A 10,723-nucleotide genomic window follows, 5' to 3' on the forward strand; every position below is an offset into this window, starting at 1 on the left:
AAGAAAAAAAAAACCTTTAAAAGAATAGAAATGGCAATCGTCCTGTTTTTAATGAAGCTGCAACTCGGAGCGCCCGACTTTTTCCGGCGGTGCCGGCTCCTCTCCGCGGCTGCCGGGCAGAACCGCGCGGCCCCGATGCGCACAGGATGCGCGCAGGAGGGGGGGGGGGGGGCAGCCCCCGGCCTCGGCAAACGGGGGAGCAGGGAAAAAGGACGTATATTTCCTTTTATAAATGACGAAGGAATTATAATGCCGCGGTAGCTGTCAAAATACAGCTGCATCCACGTGTAGGTATAAACATACCTATATAAATATCTCTATATATTCAGCTGTGCGACCGACAGCATCAGTTGCGCTTGGCCAAAACTCACAAGCGGGGGTACCAGAGAGCGTTCCCAGGCAAATCCACAGGCGGCTGTGCTGGGTTTTTGTATTTTTGGTGGTAGTTTGGTTTTTTGTTTGTTTGTTTGCTTGTTTTGTTTTGTTTTTTTTCGGTGCCTGCAGGCAACGCGTGCCACAGGCTTTGCTTTACGCATGCATTGCCCCCATGCGGGAAGGCACCGGAGTGCTCCCCACACACCCTTATGCAGTGGACAGACAGACAGACTGACACACAAGGTAGACAGATGGACAGGTGCCCACTGAACGGGCAGGAGCAGGGATGGGGACGGGGACAGGGATGGGGACAGGGACAGGGACAGATCCCCGTCCCCCCACAGCGATGCATCTTGCTGTGTCTCCTCCCCTTCTAAAATCAGGCCAGGATTTGTGCCGGCAGTTTTGCAAACACACCGGGCTGACAACTTTCTCTGAGGAGCAAATGAGTAAGAAAATGAATTAACAGGATGAAGCGGGGCCAATGCCCAGGCTGTTAATGGAGGGAGCGCAGCCAGGGGCGTGTAAGCCGCTTGACTGGCCATTTCATCAGCTGAGATTGCTTCTCCGGGAGGGCTGGGGCTTTACTCGTCAGTCATGTATACAGAGAGAGATAATTTTTTTTTAAGAAGGTTCAGAAGATTAAAGATGTGATACTTCAGCCGGGTCAGGTCACAGTTTCAGCATCTCCCCAGGGCTAACTCGGGGGCCAAAAGCAGAGGCGATAGCGCTCTGCCTGCAGACCCCCCCCCCCCCCCCCAAAGGAAGGTAACCCTAGGAAGGGGGAACCTCTGCACTGCAATCCTCACTACCAGTGATTTTAATGTAACTGTTTTGTGGCTTTTTACACCAGGAATTGGGCGCTGGGCACCTCCAGGTGGTGGTGGCAGGGCAGTCTCTTCACCCCACAAGCCTTTTACCTGTTTTTCTCCTTTTGGCTCATTTTTACAGGTCCCCGTGTTGACAGGTGTCCAGCAACAGGGTTGTCACCCCTGCACTCCCAAACCCTCCCAGTTGCACCCTTGCACCCCAGGGAGCAGCTCCGGGATCACAGATTCACCCTTTTTCTGTCCGTGCAGACATACACACACAGCTGTTCCTCTGGGCTTTCACACATACGCACGATCCCGTTTGCTGCCAAATTCACAGGTGCATTGGGTCTCCAGAGAGACCCCTCAGGACATCCCTTAAACTAAGCAGTGTCCCCCTTGGAGGCAGAAAATGCCCCAAACCTGGGGAGAAGTTGAGGGGTCACCTAGGGGAGAGAGCAAGGCTCAGTGCAACCCAGGGGCTTTGTGCAAGACAGGGAGAAGTAACAGGGCAGGCTGCTTCACTCACCGTGTGCTTCCCTTCCCATGGGGGGACAGAATTCCTTCTCGGCACCATGTTCTCACATCCTCCCCGAAATACCCTATGGTGTGTGCAATGTCTCAGCCCGCAGCCCCCGACACTTCAGACCTCCTCCAGAGGCACGAGTCTGTGCAACCAGGTAGCCACGCTCCTGCGGAGCTCGTTTGTTGTTTCTCCAATACAATAAAAGGATTTCTGCAGGCTCAAAGAGCTTTATAAACTTTGCTAGCAGCAATACACAGATATCCCCCCCCCCAATATGTATACACACACACACCTTTCCTGATTTAGTAATACACAAGTGCTGTGCTTACACGAATGCCCATTGCCATTATTTGCACACTTAAGATCATTTGAAGGTATTATGGGAAAATTTTACAGAGGAAAAGAAATTTATTTGACTTAAGTCCTAGGGGGACATTTAAAAGGTTGGTGTAGCTGCACTGATGTTAGCTTTATTTCAGTGCCTTGCATTAAGGATAAATTTGGTGCAGTTTAAAAATACATGCACTTACCTTCCTGTGGCTCTTGAAGAGGTAGGGTAGCTTGGGAGCCCAGCCTTTTCATGCCTTTCAAGACAAATCCACTCAAAAAGGAAGGGTTAAATTAAAAACAGACAGCCTCGCTACGATCAAAATGGGAGCCTGGCTGCGGGAAAGAGGTCTGAAGAGCTCGGTTTGAGTAGCCACACACACAGCGCGGAGAGAGGGCCTTTGAACACACCGCGCGGCTTAATGGAGAATGTTCCCTGTGTGATTCTTCAGGCTGGCATCCCACCCTGTACCAGGGGGTGCCTCTGCCTGGGGGCTCCCTGGGGGGTGATGGTGTGGGGAAAAGCACTTCGGTGGCCACCAGGAGCTTTCCCCATCCACACCCAGCCCGCCTGTGTCCAGGCCTCTCCATCTCTGCAGGCCTCCAACGCCCGCCTGGTGTGGGCCCGGCCCTGCCTCCTACGTGCTGACATTGAATCCCTGAGGATTTTTAAAATCCAGGGGAAGAGACACAGTGTGAGAGAGTAGTTATAGACCAGAGGCCTGCTCAGCACCCGCGTACGAGGCTGGAGTGTGTGTCAGCCTGGCCTGCAGCAGCGTTTTCCTGTCGGCAGCCCCGCCATGTGCCCTGACAGGGCCCAGGTTGGACGAGGGCCGGGTGGATCAGCCTTGAGCTCAAAATGCTTCAAACAAGCAGGCCTCAGGACTGGGAATGAGTGATGGGAGTGATGGAGGGGGGGAGGAAGCATCAAAACCAATTTTAGTCCCCAGCAGGGGCTGACTGCAGCACCAGGAGGGACCCAGCCAGGTCTTCAAAGGCTCAGGAGCACTGCCACCCCAAAACACGCTGTCCTGCAGCCCAGGGACAGGCACATTCCCTTATTCGTAGCCTAGATGAAGAAAAGAAGACAGAATGGGAACTAAATAAATAATCCGACTGTTATTATTTATTTTTTTTCCCCAAGATTTCCAATGCCCCAATTAAAAAACGTGTCTGTTCCTAACAGAATCACTGAATTTACCCACAAACAACATCACGGTAATTTCAGGGCTACAGGTCTGGGTAAGAAGCACAGGGGAGGATGGAAGTACTTCATGGGCTTGGGGATTTTGTTCCTAAACCCAGAATTTTGTCTCTACTGAAAATCTGCCTCACTATCTGATAATCCCGAATATTTTCTGATGACAGGGTACCTACATAAAGAGAACGAAAACACTATCGTCAACAGGTTAGGGCTAAACACTTCCCCCAGAGCAGTGACCCTTACTAGGAGCTAGAATCTGTTTAATTATCTGAAATCTGTATGCAACTTCATCAGTGTATTTGTACTACTCCAAAACACAGAAATTGGGAGATTTGGAAGTTTCCCAGGGACCTGCTTTCAATTAATCTTCTCTTCATTTGGTTTACATACCAATTCTTCCTCATCGTGTGTCCAACCCATGGGCATTGCTTATTCCCTCGAGGCGAAGGTGATTATTTCATCCATGACCATCTGTACTTTGGGATCGCCGCTAATCCTTTGCTCTCAAAAAATCCATTCTCGATGCTGTTGCCCCTGCTTTGCTGTTGCCTTTGGCACATTAATGCTCATTCATTTTCGTTCATTCAGGCTGTGTAACAATCATCTGCACAGCTCAACGTTTTGATTCACCTTTTTGCAGTAACGATTCAGAACCTCCCTTGTTTCCCTAGTCTCGTGGCATATGCACCTTGCATATCCTTGCTTTTAACCATCAGGGCAGGATAATCCCCCTTGTCCCTTTCTTATCCATTCAACCTTTATTTTACTCCCATTGTATTCCTACTGTTCTTTGTGTTTTTCCTCTGATTATTTGTCATACTGTTTCTGTAGCTCCAAATACCTCACAAAAACCTCATACGCCTTTTCTTCTTAAAGGAATACTTTGAATATATAATCCCAAGTCTGATCTCAGGCTGGCGAAAGTCAGGCATAACTTCTATAAAATCCAATGGAGCACATAAATCTAAATGACGCAGGTGCTTTGATTTTTTCAAGTCCATTCTTTACTTTCCAACTTTAAAGTGTCTCATTCTGAAGTCTTAAAAATAAAAAGCACACAAATGATGCACTTTGAGGTCAGAGAAAGCTATTATGGCCACCCAGCCTGACCTCCTGAATCACACAAGCCAGAGTTTCATCCAGTAACTCCCATATCAAACCATAAAAAACACCCGACCTAGGTAGCCAGTGGAATAAGAATACCAGTTTTCTAACACTTAAAACTATGTTTGATCCATCTTGATGTATACACAGGAAATTCTTGTATATAAATAGAGTGAATGAGCAGCTTTCTCTCTTCTCTGTATCTCCAGCAAGCATCTGCACTCTTCTTTATTTATATTCTGACTAGCTCCATTGAAAATCTGAGACTATTTACAAACTCAGCACTAAGCTTTTTAAAATATGATTCAGCCTTCAGTTAAAAGATCTATCTCTTCTAGACACTAGATTTTACACATCACTTAGGACAAGTCTCAACATCCTGGCTTAGTTTTTCCTCCTGGTTTTAATGCACAAATTGTTATATCATCTCATGATGAGACACAAGATGCACACAAATGCCATGCATTACATACATCTCGCACACTACGTGTCACACGCACAGCGACAGTCGCAAACTGATGCTGCCTTAGCCAATCATTTTGCTAAAAGAAAAGAAATCATGCGTTATTGAAAGATAATTAAACCTTTTTCTTTCATGTTTGCTCCAACCAGATTGCAAAACTAGTTGGACCTAGTTTACAAAAAAGATAACCTTTTTGATGATCAAAGGAAGAGATTGGTTCCATTACTTGCATTAGTCAGAGTTGTCTGTGCTGTGGCCTTCAGAATAAAGGGAGAAATGTACTTTAGAAAGATCTGAGTAACACACTTTACTCGAAACATTTTTGTATTATATTGCTTCTTGACTGTTTCAGCTTACTCTGTATCTGTGCACTTTATTTTAAGCACTCCAGAAGTGGATGACAGGTCTGGGGGAAAAAAAGATAGAATCTAGTCAGCGTCCAGCAAATGCATCTTCAAATAATGCTTTAAAACTGGAAATTACATTTTGAAATGGCATTTTGTACATTTCCAAGGATGAGGTATTCAAATGGCGATATGATGTAATATAATATTGTCTACTGTTAAAAACTCTTTCTCACATTTGTCAATATTATTTTAAACTGGAAATACTAAAATGCTCTAAGTCATCTGAAACAAGAAATGATGTGGACAGGTGCATCATAATAAATTAGTACGATAATATTTGCATGATTTTTCCACACTTCAAAAATGCATTCAATTTATTTAGTTTATTGGATTCAGTCCAGTTCTTCCTTGCTCATTTTGGTATTTTATTGTAATACAATTTCCTGCTAAAAAGAAATAAAAATAAGAAACCTTGTACATCCTTCTCTAACTCTCCTTTGCCTGCTTACCAAAGCAAGGTTTTAACATATCAGCCAGTTTCAATGAAGTTAGTTGGACAATTAGCGGTCTCATACATACACTTTTCAAAAATGTTTCATAAATAGGTAGCTGAATAGAGGAGAGTAACTTCGTTAGTGCAGTGTGAGCTTAAGTTCTGAGGCCACTGACCTCGCTCTCTCCCAAACGCCGACTGTCTGCCTCCTGGGGGTCTGCGGGCAGCAAAAGCAAATGGCCCAAATTTTGCTCACAAGAGGCTACCACGAGGACTGCAAAGGTTTCAGCAGTAGGTGAGGAAACCCACCTGGCTTAGAAGCTGGAAGTGGTTTTTAATGCCAAAAGAAATCAGGGATCACCCTCCAGCGTCCCCCTGCGCCCAAAGAAGCTGCGGGATGGGCTATGGCAGCGGGGATGCTCTCGGCAGGCTCCTGAGGAAGCGAGGCCCCTCCAGGGGACACAGGGAGCCTGGCCAGCGACAGGACAGAGCTTTAGCATCACCTTCAGTCCTTCCTTAGGGCCAGTAAGGGTTTCTACAGGAGGAAGAGAAACTTTCTGGGAAACTGAACTGAACTGCACCACCACTGTTGTTTCTTGCATGCATACTAAAGGATCCCACAAGTGGGCTAAACACATTCTTGATCGCAAAAAAGGCTTGGATCTTACACGCTTTTCAAGACCTTTCTATTTTGGAAAAAAAAAAATATACAGAATTAAGCATTTTTTTAGACCACGAGAAATGTTATGGAAAACTGCACAGGCTCAGGAACGTGCTATGATTGCTTATATATGGAACAGGTGAATTTGTTTTTTTCTGTTCTTGAATTAGCTTTCACTCAGCTAGCATTTTTAGTAATGAGCTATGAGGTTTCCTTTTCCATTAATATGTCATCTGCTCTTCAAAGCCAACATTAGAAATTATCAGTACAATGTAATCACAAGATTCACCGATGCAAAGAATGTATTCGTTCTCTGCCAAAATCTGCTTTTGTTTTTTGTTGACTTCAGGGGGATCAAGACCTGGCATTCATCAGCCTGCAGCCGTCTTCGCAAATTAGTTTGCCATTTGTTATTACACGTGGAAAATTAAACCTGAAAGTCCAACAGGTCAAGAGCCATAAGCTTGAATGAAGGAAAACAGCAGCACAATTATGGGAAACAACATATCATACAAAACGTCCTCCAAGCTAAGGGGGGATTTTAGAATATTATAAGCTCGAGCGTCTTTCTGACAGGGTCCCAAATACGATAGGGGTGCAGGCACATGTTTGTGTGCTTGTCCGTGCATTTCTGTCCAACTGAGATCAGTACTTGAGTTTCAAAATAAGTACAAAAAGGAGAATTTTCCAGTTTGTGTCCTCTGGCAAATGCAATTTCCCTCCCAACACACATTAAATTCATTTAGCCTAGTGCATTTTTAATAGACATTATTCATCTATTACCTTAATGAGCTTGTGGTGAAAGCATATTGCCTCCCAATTTTAACAAAAGCAGTCTAATATTGCTGCAGCTTTTTCCCCTTTTGCCTTCTAAGGCAGAAGCACGGAGGGGGGAAGAAAAAAAGCTATAGAGACAGATAAGGTTTTTATTCTGTGTCACAACACTACATTAAGAATAAAACCTTCCACTTAAACACTTAAATGAAAACATCAAGAAACTAATTTACCATTTGTAACCACATGATTTAAGTAGGAGCAGCTTTAATTTTCTTCCCATTTTCCTCATATTCAATGTGAGCCCACATTAGATTTCACTGGCTCAAATCACAACACTTAAAGCCACTTTCATTTTCTTTTTGATTAAATAATTGAAATTCCTGTCACTGCCTGCACTTTACTAGCACACAAATTTTATGTGTAAAGATAAATACTCTCTTTCTCCTTTCCCTGCCTGTGGGCTTTTTTTTTTTTTTCAGTTTAATCTTAAAAGCAGGCAAGGTTTAGTTTATTGATGGTTCCATAAAATGGATCAGTACTCCATTCACCTATTTCGTGGAATTATACCGCTCCCATTAAGTGATTGTTTGGAGAAATTATGGAAAGCCATCTTCTCTAATTTAGCTGTCGTCGTTGTAAGGTTATTGCTATCCAATCCTAAAAGGACAGGAAGCAGAGTTACTCGTGTGCTCTTCCCTCTCCCACACGCGCATCCATTAATGCCCGAAGCCTTGATTCTTATTTAAGTATTTGTTTCAATTAGGGTAACAAGTTCTCCTAATGTTCCCTGATAAGTGACTCTGACAAAATTCTAGGTGCTGCCTTGCCGCTCGGCTCGCTCACCCTGCAGCTCCCGCTGCCTGCGATCAGAGGGGTTTGAACGTGGTTTTGGCACGAGCTCAGGCACCTACTTCCTTTATCTAAATGGCAAAGGATCGTGCAAATCTCGACGTGTGACCCCATAGCAGGCCTGGGGAAGCAAAGAGGAGACAGAACCCGGCTGGGTCCACGCCAGGACCTCGCAGTTTGAGCCTGCGGCCCTACAGCATCACTGTTGACTGCCCAGGGGTACAGGCGTAAATCCGTCTAGAACCAGCTCCCCTAAGAGACACACATGGTTATTTCCCTAGAGGAACCTTTTTACCATTGCATTGCTGTGAGCTCTCCCCTAATCCAACACTTCAGCTCGTCCTGGGCGATGCTCACAGAGCACAGAGGCGCTCACAGCATCACGCAGGAGAGGAGGTTTCCAGGAGGGGTCAGGAGGAGAAGGAAGATTTCTTCCCCTTCCGCAGCAGCAAAAATAAGAAGGGCAACGTGTGTTGCCTCTAGAGTAAGCTTTTCACTGCCAGGAAATAATAGAGAGTGTGGACAGACATGGCCTGACACAGAAACAGGCTTTGTGGACGTGCCTGCTCTCAGCCAGCACAACCAGAGCTCCAGAGGCACAGACACCGCCGAGCACAAGGGTGCCTTGCACACCAAGAGGGAGGTTTGGGCCTTGCTCTAAGTCAAGCCGGATTATAAAACTGTTAAATTTAGGGTGATAAAACCACCCAGATGCTAGTCCAGTCGTACAAACAGCTTGGCTTTAAGAAGAGATGGCAGGAACACACGCCGATTTTCTTAGAAGGAAAAGTCAGGATATTTTTACAATTCCTATAGCAATATCTTACTTCTGACCTCATACCCTGACCAAAGAACCAATGCCTTCAAATCTTGTATGAAGGCTTTTGAGAAAAGATGTATGAGCTTCAAAGGGTGTCGGGGTTTCATAATTTTATCCCCTGAGCTCACGAAAGATGCTGTCTGCCACTACCAAGCCCACCAAGCTTGCCTCATCAGGCAAAAAGAGGCAACTTTTATTTTCATGTAGTACATCAACCTCTTTCCAAACAATTTAGAAGCCTCCCTGGTATTCTTTAATATGCATTTTCAAATTAATTATATGAAAAAAGAAAAAGACTCAGAAGAAAATTTGCCACCAGCACTTGCAAGTAAGTTAGGTCCCGAAGTTAGGGACCTTTCTGTGCCTAAGGTCAGCCACAGCTTTTAATGCTGAAAGGAGAACCAAGAAACAGAAGAAAAACATCTTTGTTCCTGCCCCTCCATTTCCTCTAACTATTCACCCTAGAGGACATTGTTACCATATAATAACTGGGCATGTCAGAACCAATTAGGCAACTAATAATAAAGCAGATGCTGCTATTGTGAAGACGATGCAGTGAAAGTATGGGTATAGCAAGGCCCTCGGTGCAGCCCGGGCTAAGCAGATATGATGCTAATTGAATTCTTGCTGGCAATTTTTCACCCCTAAATGAACAAGAAAGAGAGGAATCTTGGAGTCTCATCTGTTTAGCTTGTGAACAGGAAAATGTTTTCAAGCCCAGTAAATGAGCAACCTAATCCACAGGGACGCTAGCAGGAGGGGTTTCTTTAAAAACTGCAATGCCCCTAAATCCTGGTGTCTTGAATACGGGTTGTGCCCTGTTCCCAAAGAGGAGCAGGAGCCAGGGACTTGGTTATTTTGCTTACGGAAACGGAGCAGGGCTGTACTACTTCCTTGCTTAGAGGCTGGAGATCCCGCACGAGGGAGAGAGAAGGCTTTTCACACCGCTTGCGCTGGGGCACTCCCAGGGCTTTTAGGAGGCTCGGATGGCACCAATAGTTCAAATACGATCAGAAGAAGGACTTAACTGGTCCCTGGGCACCCGAATCAAAAACTACCATTCTCCACGCCCCTGTTCTGCTACTCTACACCCAGGAACCTGCCTCCTGCCACGTTTGTCCCCATTTTCTCCCCAAGTCTGTCGGGAAGAGGGAGACCCAGAGACACCCAGCTCAGAGCCCAGCCGTCAGCTGCCCCCAAAGGGGGCTGGGGTGCCCCGAGCCCAGGGAGACCTCCCCTGGAGGTTTGGGTGCCACTTTGTGAGTTAAGCCTTACCAAACCTAAGGCAAAGGCTCCCAGGTTTTAACATGGACTGAAACCTAAATTCCAGGGTTGAACCTGCCGGGTGTTATTTTTTGGCAAATATCCTCGCTTTTGTTGCTCCTGCCACAAAAGAAGTGATTTCTCCACCTCATAGTTATCAACAAGCAATTAAGTCTCTTCCCTACAAGAAGAGACAAGGTTACTTCTCAGCGTAGTAACCCTACGCTGAGAAGGGCTTTTAAATTAAAATATTTTCCATTCGATTTTGTTAGCTGCTAAATGAAGATAGGGAGAAACAGGCTAATTACAGCTATCCTAATTAAGCTCCTACAATAACCCATAATTACAGCATATTTATCACCTTTGTGTCGGACGCTTTAACCTGTTGTGGTTTGTAATCAGCATGTCTGCGTTGGGGGCTGGAGGCTGACGTCTTCTCTCCCCCGGGCACGGCGAAATTTTTGATTGAAAGTGCGGAAACAAACTCTCTGCTCGCCAAACTGTAATTAGGGTAATTTGGGAGGCCGCACCGTCAGCAGCAAGGCCAGGCTAGGAAGCTGGGCTGGGTGGCGGCGCGCTGGGTGACCCCACAAACAAACGTGGCCTGGTCGGCGGTGAGAGGAGGCACAGTGGGACCGGCACCGGCCTCCGGCTGAGCCTCAGTTTCCCCAGGTGCAGAAAAGCGACGGGCAGGGGGACGGGGCA

At 45.9% G+C, this 10,723-nt stretch overlaps 1 long non-coding RNA gene across 1 annotated transcript; it reads right to left on the bottom strand.

The window, feature by feature from the left end:
* Positions 1-2,456: 2,456 nt before the first annotated feature.
* Positions 2,457-10,171, bottom strand: LOC308182838. Its single transcript, XR_013942118.1, has 2 exons — positions 5,958-10,171; positions 2,457-5,214 (listed from the first exon to the last, which is right to left on the bottom strand). It is a non-coding gene; the product is annotated as an uncharacterized lncRNA (long non-coding RNA).
* Positions 10,172-10,723: the final 552 nt, after the last annotated feature.

The sequence above is a fragment of the Anser brachyrhynchus genome (assembly GCF_964034855.1).
Source record: "Anser brachyrhynchus genome assembly, chromosome: 25".
Classification (NCBI taxonomy): Eukaryota; Metazoa; Chordata; class Aves; order Anseriformes; family Anatidae; genus Anser; species Anser brachyrhynchus.